General features: G+C 36.0%; 1 pseudogene; it reads right to left on the bottom strand.

Annotated features, from left to right (window-relative positions):
- LOC122086832 overlaps positions 1 to 6,975 on the bottom strand; it is a 13,223-nt pseudogene extending 6,248 nt beyond the window's left edge.
- Positions 6,976 to 9,119: the final 2,144 nt, after the last annotated feature.

The raw sequence follows: 9,119 nt of genomic DNA, 5'->3' as shown, positions 1-9,119 counted from the left end.
GGGGGGGGGGGAGCTGTCAAAGTCTATTTCGATGGCAATACAAAGTGCCCTATACCACTTGGGGAAACTACTGAGATAAGTCTAGTTGATATTAATTATAGTTGGAATGAAGAGTATAGATAGATAGTTGACCAATAGTAATTTGAACCACCAGTTTGAAATTTGGTCTGGAGACCTTTTTTGTGATATCTTAAAGGGAACCTGTACCTTGGTAATGCTAACAGAAATATAAAGATGCCTAATGTTCTTTTATCTGTATCATTTGTTTGGTAAGGTTTTGGTGTTAGGCATATCAAGTTTCATACATAGTGTTCAATGTTTCTCATTAGTCTGTGTTGAAGGATCAAAATTCAGGTACAGGTCCTCTTGCAAATGGGTACAAGTTGATGATCATTATCCTTGAATAGAAAAAAACAAAAAAAAACAAAAACAGATAGTGTTGAAGTCACTTAAGATGTCTCTCTCTTTTATGCATCTAATTAGGATAGTGTTGTAGTTAATGTAAGGAAGACCATTAAAGTGCCAACTTTTACATGCAGCATTTGGGCCTATGAATGCAAAGCTGGATAGAGAGTGGGGATAAATTGGAGGTAAGGAGGATATCCTTGTCCCAACCAATTCCGTTTTCCTCTATGCTTTCAGGATTTAATTGGCCATTCCGTTTACTGACCACACAGAAAAGAATTTCTTTCTAGTCATTTTTTTTACCGGTTTTGCTTATACAACCCATGAATCTCAATGCACTCAATTTGGAGCCATTGTGTTTTATATGATGGAACTAATTTGGGTTTTGTTTATTCAGTTCTTTATGATATCTCATTGAGAAACCAAAAACCCGTTTGGTAAGATTGCCACTTATTTGAATCTTTCTTTTTCTTTAGTTCCTTCTAGATTTTGGAGATACATTTTTCTTTTTCCAGTTAGGTTTTGTGGCTCAATTGGACATATAACCATATTTTGTGGCTACAAATGGTATAACCTGTTTCTTTCTTAAGATGGTTTCTCATATTGTTGCCCTATTTGATCAGTTTGTCGAATAAGATGACGAAGGACAATGCAATTCAGAATGTAAGACGGTAGGATGGGGCTTGTCAGGAGGTGAAGTTTTATGCTTGTTTTTTTTTTTTTCACCCCTTTGTTTGGTGATATATGAATCAGTTTTGTTAGTTTTTTAAGGTATTCATTTTGAGGAAATAAACCAATCAAGTGTGTCTAGTGAATTCCCCCACATAGTAGCATGACAATATTCTCTCAATTGTGTTTCTATTTGATATTTCCTAAAAAATTTAGGTTTCAGTTTGTCATGTGGACAACTTCATTTGCTGAAAATTTAAAAGCAGCTGCAATTTTGTAATGAATAAGATGAAAATTGTTGGTTTCTATTTATTGGTTTAGTACATTGTACTGAAGTGTTTTATTGGATTTTTTTTAACATTTGATTTCACCTGCAGTATTGAGGGCCCCTGCAAATCTGTAATGAATGTGCTAAAGGTTTTAATAAAAGAAAATGGAAAATTTATTGATGGCATCTCACCTGCATTTGAAGAGTGCAGTAGGATTCAACAATAAGGATGTTGTTTTTTAGGGGTTCAATATTCTTTATCAAATCTCATTGTTTCAGATTCTATAAGGAATTGGTTATTTGACTGCATGAATGTATCTGCTAATGTTAAAAAAAAGGAGTAACTGAAGGCAGTGTCTCCTAGAGCTTGGAAACTTCTCCATATCTTCTGGGTCTCAGTGATTTTTTCGATGCTTATTCCGGTGAGGTTTCACCTGAATTTCCCAATCTATAGTTGAAGAAATGGTATCATTTTTTTTCTCTTTACAAGTGAAGTACCAGCAGTGGATGTTTGGATATCTAATCGAAGAACAAAAATATGAGACTGAAGTTGAACAGGGGAAAAAGGGGGAATAATAGAGGTACCTGATCCATTGATTAGAGAGGGGCTGACTCAGATTGAGACCAGTATTCTGATATTATATTGTGTTTATTTCAGTTTTGAGGCTTTCTTTTGATAAAATCATATTCATCTGCATAGAAACCTACCTATGTTTGCAAGCTAGATGAGTTGCAAACATATTTCATGTGTTGCAGGGTTGTGATATAGATGAGTCGCTGAATGTAAGAACATCTGCTGTATTTTTTGGTGCTAAGTTGTCTATTTTTTGATGTGGCTAGTTTATATGAGGATGTAATCTACCATATGGTAGGAGATTACTCCAGGATTATCTTCCATATGGTTTTGATCAACTTGACTGTGATGGTGAAATTCTATTTTAATAACTCACTTAGTTTGTGCTTCTTGCATTTTTATGAAATTTTACTCACTCAAAGAAGTGAAATTCTGTATAAAAAGTAAGAAATGAAATTCTTGTAGTCTTATTGCATCTTTACCTGACAATTCTCTGGGTCTTTGGCTCAATTGGTAGAGCACTTGGAACATGAGCATATCTCAATCATGTTCCAAGGGGATGGTGGTTCGAATCCACCAAGACTCTTTTGGTTCAACTATTCATAACAAAGTTAGTTAAGGCAATCATCTATAAGTAGGTGTCATTATTGTAAAGGATTTTCAAAGAATACCTGAGATTTTTTTATTAGAGGCGTGTTTTTCTTGTTAGTGAATGTTTAGAACTTGACACTTATCCTGTGAAGTTGGAATGCAACACTTGTCACATTTCTCTTTCAGAAGCCGGTAGTTTCGAAGATTTTTACCACCCCTCTCTCTTGGGTGGATTTTGAGAACTCCCTTTTCTGCCATTGCTCAAAGAAAGACACTTTAACTACAAAAATTGCAGCTAGCTTTCTCAAAGAGCATATTAATAAATGAGTCGTAAGTCCTTGATATATATGGTCGTATTTGTGGATAGCGAAAGATCATCTTAAATTTAAATATTTCTATGGCTCCGTTTGCTTGCAAGGGGAATTTAAAGGGAATGGAAGTGGAATTTTCATACTTAAAAAATGAATGTTTATAATCATACATCATGTGATTCAGTGTGATTATATAAACTACTTGATTTTTTTTAACTATATTTGGTAATGATACATTTTACATGTAATTTTTAAGATGAGATATTGGGTTTGAGAAATGAATATCTTCGAGGGGAGTTGACTTTCCAAACATATTTGGGCAATTGGGGTAGTGGTACAACAGGGAATGTAGAACTGTAGAAGTGGCCATGGGAGGTGTTTCCTTAATTAGTAAACATGAAAGGTAAAAGGGTATAGGGTAAAGAGAGAAAGTGTAGAGTATAAGGTATGGTATTGGGGGTATAGAGTATGGGGTATTAGGGTTATGTATTGGGTATATAAGTATAAGGGTTTACGGCCCGACACTTTTATGGCCAGACCTAGACCGACTTGATTAATAAATATGTTAAGCAAGCCCACACATTTATTAAATAGGCATTCACAGTGTAGGTAGCTAGTCCCTCGGGCGCCTGATTGACAATAAGTTTGACCTGAACCAACTCATTGTAGCCTGACCTACCTCTCCCGATCCCCTTTATTATAGAACAACCATAACTTAATATCATTTCTCTTCTTTATTAAAGTTTTGGGTCACTTCTACTATAATTATTTTTTGTATTTAATGTTCAAATTGAATAATTATGGGCCTTCATTTATAGTCTAACTATTTGACTTGGCCACATCAGCCCTCCTTATAGGTAAGTCAATAATTGTAGAGAGATTCCTTCATACTTGCTATAATTGGGCATGACCACAGTTGCCTTCTTGTAGGTAAAATTAGGGGTGTCAATCGGTCAGTTTGGGCCAGTTTTGGTTTGAGTTAAATAAATTTTTGTGTGGGAATAGTGAAACCGAAACCAAACTAATAAGGAAATTTTTAATTTGTCTCTAATGAAAATCCACGGGTTTACATAAATGTGAATTTGCATTAAATTTGTGAAGGGAGTTTTGTGGTCGATTTGGGATTCAGTGGATTTCTTTTGTGGATATGGGCAGCCTCGTTATGTGGTGGAAGTAAGTTGCGAAGAAGTTCCATGTTAACAGTGTATGGATGAGTGGATTCACTCTTGTTCCTTATAATATATGGCAAGAAAGAAATGCTAAACGCTTCCAGGAGATTTCTAAGATTGTTAGACATTGTTTTGCCATGGTGAAGAATAGTAACCACCGGGTCTCTTCTCTTCTACTGATGGCAATGCCGAAGGTGGAGTAGTTTCCCTCTGAGCCCAAATGATGTAATATGCTTGTATATTGTTTTTTTTTTTTTCCTTTTTCTCTTTTCTTAATACACATGGATTTTTAGTGAAAAAAAAATTCCATGGGTTTACCTATATGAGGCATCATATGATCCATATTGATGAGGAAATAAAAATCCATTCATGTTGTCATTTGGATTTGTACCCCGAGGCTCAAACTGATAGCACTTGTTACATGGCATATTGAGAAATGGCATATAAGTCAAAATGGTCTGTGGACCATTGCATGATCCATTCCGATAGGGATTTGGATCGTACAAAAACAAAATTGTACATAGAACAAATCAGAAAATCTCACAAGAAACCTAAACTTTTAAATCAAAACCGAAGCACCCTTATAGGTTTATGTTTTGATTTCACTTGGTTTCGCATTGAAACCAACAAAATGGAACAAAAACTGGTCCAAAATTGACATTTCTTAGAGAAGTAATATGTGACTAATGTGTTTCAATACAGCTCGCTATATTTCATTGGATGAACCTTTTTTCAATAATATACACGACTCTTAGGCGGGAATGGATTTTGTAAATGCCTCTATAGGCGGGAACGGAGACATTTTCAATCTCCCAATAGAGTAGAGACGAGAAAAAATGGGAGCGAATCAGAAAGAGTGGGGGAGAGTGAGTGCATGGGAGCAGGGAAAGAGAGAGGGCCTGGGAGGCAGAAAAGGTTTGGGGAAACAGGGAGAGTGAGTAGGAGCAGAGGAGTGAGGCAAAGAGACGAAGGTAGGAGAGAGAGAACATTGTGAATGGGAGAGAAAGGAGTCGCGGGAGATAGAGTGAGCGTATGGTATCTTCCTTTAGTCATCCTCCATTATCTTTCTCCCTCCCTCTCCCTTCCCATCTCGTCAAAATCTAACACCTTCTGAGCTCGTCAATTTTCTTCCCGACCACAAACCCCTGTTATCCAAATCCATACCCCGCCTCGTCAACTCTCGTCAACCAGCTCCGCCATCTCTCTTTCTCTCTCTCTCCTTCATTCCCATCTCAACAACCCTAACACCTCATTTTTATTTTTTTGTGTGAAATGGGTTACTCCTTATTGTTTGGGTTCATTCGTAGGAAGAAAGGGAAGAATATCCAGAGAACTACAAGAAGACTGGATACTTCTAGTACTATTCTTGTGTTACAATGGCTATATTGTTATAGGTTATTATATCATGGGAGGTACGGGTTCTTGCAAATAGGAGGTGCTTAACCCTAACTAGTCCAAGTTTTTATTGCTGACAGGGTTTGCACTGCTCTATATTTTTAACATAACCAAATCATATGATGCTGGAGGTGCGATTCGTCTTTGTGAATCTGGACTATGATAACTGAAAATAACTCCTCCATATGCAAATTATAGCGTTTTGCACATGCTTTTTATGTCACAGGTGTGGAATCCTCTCGGAATAGTTGGTGTAATTATAGCTTTTCAACTTCCCATATGCTGTTCTTGGTGAGCTTTTTTGACTTTTCCAATTGATGGATAGAAATTTGGAAGTTTCCTTTACTATTACAGTTTATATCAGAGTGGATTATGGGAGATTTGATGAATAACAATTATTTGAGAACTTTCAGGAAGTGGGATTAAGAAAGAAAAAGAAAAAAGGGAGGAATTACTTCCCGCTGTACACAGAGAAATAAAGAAAAAATACAGATAAGACACATAAATTGGAATCCTGTTACATTGAGTTTGGTAAATTTTTCATTTCTGATATTCTTTTGGTTTTTCTATGCAAGAAATTTCACACATTTGTGTTCTGTAATATGGAATGCCTGCATTGCTTTGGTCTATAGCAACTGTGTTGTCTGGTAGGCTTATGACTCTACCTTTCAAATTTCTTGGTTTGGAAACTTAGAATACCTGATAACCTTATTTTTTTGGTTGTGCAAGATCAAAAAATTCAGCATACAAGGATCAAGAAAAAACAATTTTTACTATTGTTGAATAGTGCTTATTGACACAAAAGAATCTAAAACCCAAGTTCTTAGTGTTTATACTATTTAACTAATCTTTCTGCTATTTTCCTGACACATAATTTGATAACAAGGCAGTTTATCTTAAGCACCTATTAAATCTAATCTATCTGAGTGCTAACATCTACATAATGTCCAACAATGCATGCTTCAATGCTTAATTGTGAAACAGTTGGCCATAACTTTTCATGAGTTACTAGAAACTCAGTTGTGGAAATTAAAATTGTATGTTTAATGTCATTGGCTCTTTCACTGGATAAATCATACCCCCCACCCTTTCCCCCTTGAGAAAAAATAAATAAATTTCAGAGAGATTATTGACCACTTCTGCTGTACAGACATCAACTCCATACTTCCATTTCATCCGTGTTGCTTGTTGCCACTACAAAATCTGAAAAATTTCCTTAAAGAAAATTATTTCTTTTGAACAAGTTTATTGAGTTATTTTTCCACAAATCAAATTTTATGTTGGAAACTAGTCCCTCACTATGCCATGCATTATATGAAAGGAGCTTCCACAACTCCATTGATCACCATAGCAATGACAAGAGATAGTGGCTGAGGTTCTTGAAAAGAATAACTTACCCGGTTCAATTTTCACTTCTTTCTGTGGTGGTGCTGAAATAACACAAGGAATAGCGAAAGATACACGTATACCATTGGTTTTGTTCACTGGAAGCTCCAAGGTATTTAGATCATATGCCTGTTTCTTGTAGTTACATGGCTGTCTTACTATTTGTACTAATTGCTGTAAAACTCTCTTAATAACTGTATAAGCCATAGATGCGTCTTCCCTGTTAGTCAGTTTGTCGCTAACTTCTCAGCAACCAAACATGGTCCCTTATCTGAATTATGTAAATATTAATCAGCATACCAAGAGTACTTGTTTCTAATATCTTTAACTTTCAACCAAATTACTTGACAAGTGAATGCAAATCTTCCTTTGGTGGGTGACATGAAATTTTCTTCAATCTTCTTGTTCTCTCTTTACTTATTTATATTGATTGAAAATTTGCATTTTCACTTATTTATAATTACTTGGTGATGCATACTCAAAAAGAGCTGATTCCAACTTTTTTCTATGACAGTTCAAGTGTGTGGCAACATTGTCTTCCCCCCAAGAGATTCCAGCGACCTACTTCAATGATGTTTGAAACAAGGTCTTCTTGCAATTTGGGGTGTTGGATGTATAGGGTTTACTCTTTAATTCCAGGAGAAGTGGACAACTTTCATTAGTATGAAAATTCTTTGTGATTGTTCATTTTGATGGGAAACAAACTTTTATGCCTCTACTGCCTCTCATGCTGTTTGAGGGTCCTTCAAGATGGAGTGACATCCTGCATCTGGTTAGTTTGAAGTTCTTGCATTTGTGGAAACTGATGGCGGAAAAGTTGCATGTTAATGCCCTTGGATTGCCTTTAATGATTATTGAGCTGACTTTTTCTTACCAAGGAAGGTAGATCTAACAAATACTTGGTTGTAAAGCTAGGTTGATAAAGTTGGCATATTAAATGCACACTAGCTAATAGCTATTTATCTACATGATCGTATTACTCTGTCTAGGTTTGTACTGGGTAGTTGGTTTCCTTGTTGTGGGAGTGGTTCTAATTAATTTAGTTTGTTAGGTGAATCTTTAGCTCAAAATGGAACACCTGGGAGTTACCTAGGGTATGATGGTTCGAATCCATCAAGATTCTAATTGTCTTAGAAAACTGAAGTATGTGTTGCACTTGCTGACCTTCATTGTCAGGTGGTAGATGTTGAGATCTGGACAGAAAAATGCTAGAGCAGCAACTATGGTTCATGTCATAGATGAGGCCACAGGGCGTGCCATTGAAGACCTTCAATACAATTCATTGCTCTATTGCACATTCTTTTATTCCTTAGTTTCAACCATATACTTTATACCAATTGACCAAAAACATGATTGATTCTTGGTTATTTATTTCTTTCTTTTTGGATGCCTATAAATTTTATCACTCTTGCCTTTCTCCTTGGCCCTTTTTAGCTTAATGCTAGTTCATTACATTTGTCGTAGCCTTCTTGCCTTGTATTCCAGAAAGTTACTCCCAAGACCAGAGCAGGTTATTAGTGTCCCTAGGCATAACCTCTACATCAACACCATCCAATTTATAACCTCAGCAGCACCCGAGAATCATTGTCTTAGCCCCATCTAACCTGAAACTCCAAACCATATTATTGCAACCTGAAATAAACCAAAGAAGATCCTGCATTAGTTTTCAATTCCTTTGAACCATTGCATTTGCATCTATGTGCTGCTGAAGCTGATTTCTTGGGCAAATGGATGACTCAAATCTGGTCATTGGAAAGAGAAAATGAAAACAAGGAAAGACGAAAAGAGTAATATAAACACTGATGTTTTTCTGAATGCAAATTCTGGTAAAGAAAAGGTCATAGTGACACGAGAAGTTGACTTGGAAAAGTCCAGCTCAAATAGATCATGTTCTGGTAGACAACATGTAGACAACAGAAAATTAAATAAAAAGCTAAATTGACCTCACAATAAGCCTATAAAGACAGTGAAACCACCCAGAACTTCTCTTACCCATCAACCATAAGCCAAATAATGCCAAATCTCCTCCCACATATTCAATTAAACTAAATAATCAACGAACCAGTACAAACCAAGTGATCAACTAAACTAGCTGAGAAGCAAGAATTCAGTTATAAGAGTACCAACAACAACAATGAAATCTGAGTGAAATGTTCCTTGTTTGAGAATCTTGATGGATTCGAACCATCATATCCTGGGTAATACCCAGGTGCTCTTCCATTTTGAGCTAAAGATTCATCTAACAATCAAAAATAGTTGGAAAAATCCAGATAATAACATCGCTTGATGACAATTCTAATAAACATAGAGCAATAAGATAGAAAGAGAACAAACACAAAGGGGTGTCCAAG

This window comes from Macadamia integrifolia, chromosome 8 (assembly GCF_013358625.1).
Source record: "Macadamia integrifolia cultivar HAES 741 chromosome 8, SCU_Mint_v3, whole genome shotgun sequence".
Taxonomy (NCBI): domain Eukaryota; kingdom Viridiplantae; phylum Streptophyta; class Magnoliopsida; order Proteales; family Proteaceae; genus Macadamia; species Macadamia integrifolia.
This window is presented reverse-complemented; position numbering and strand designations above follow the sequence as displayed.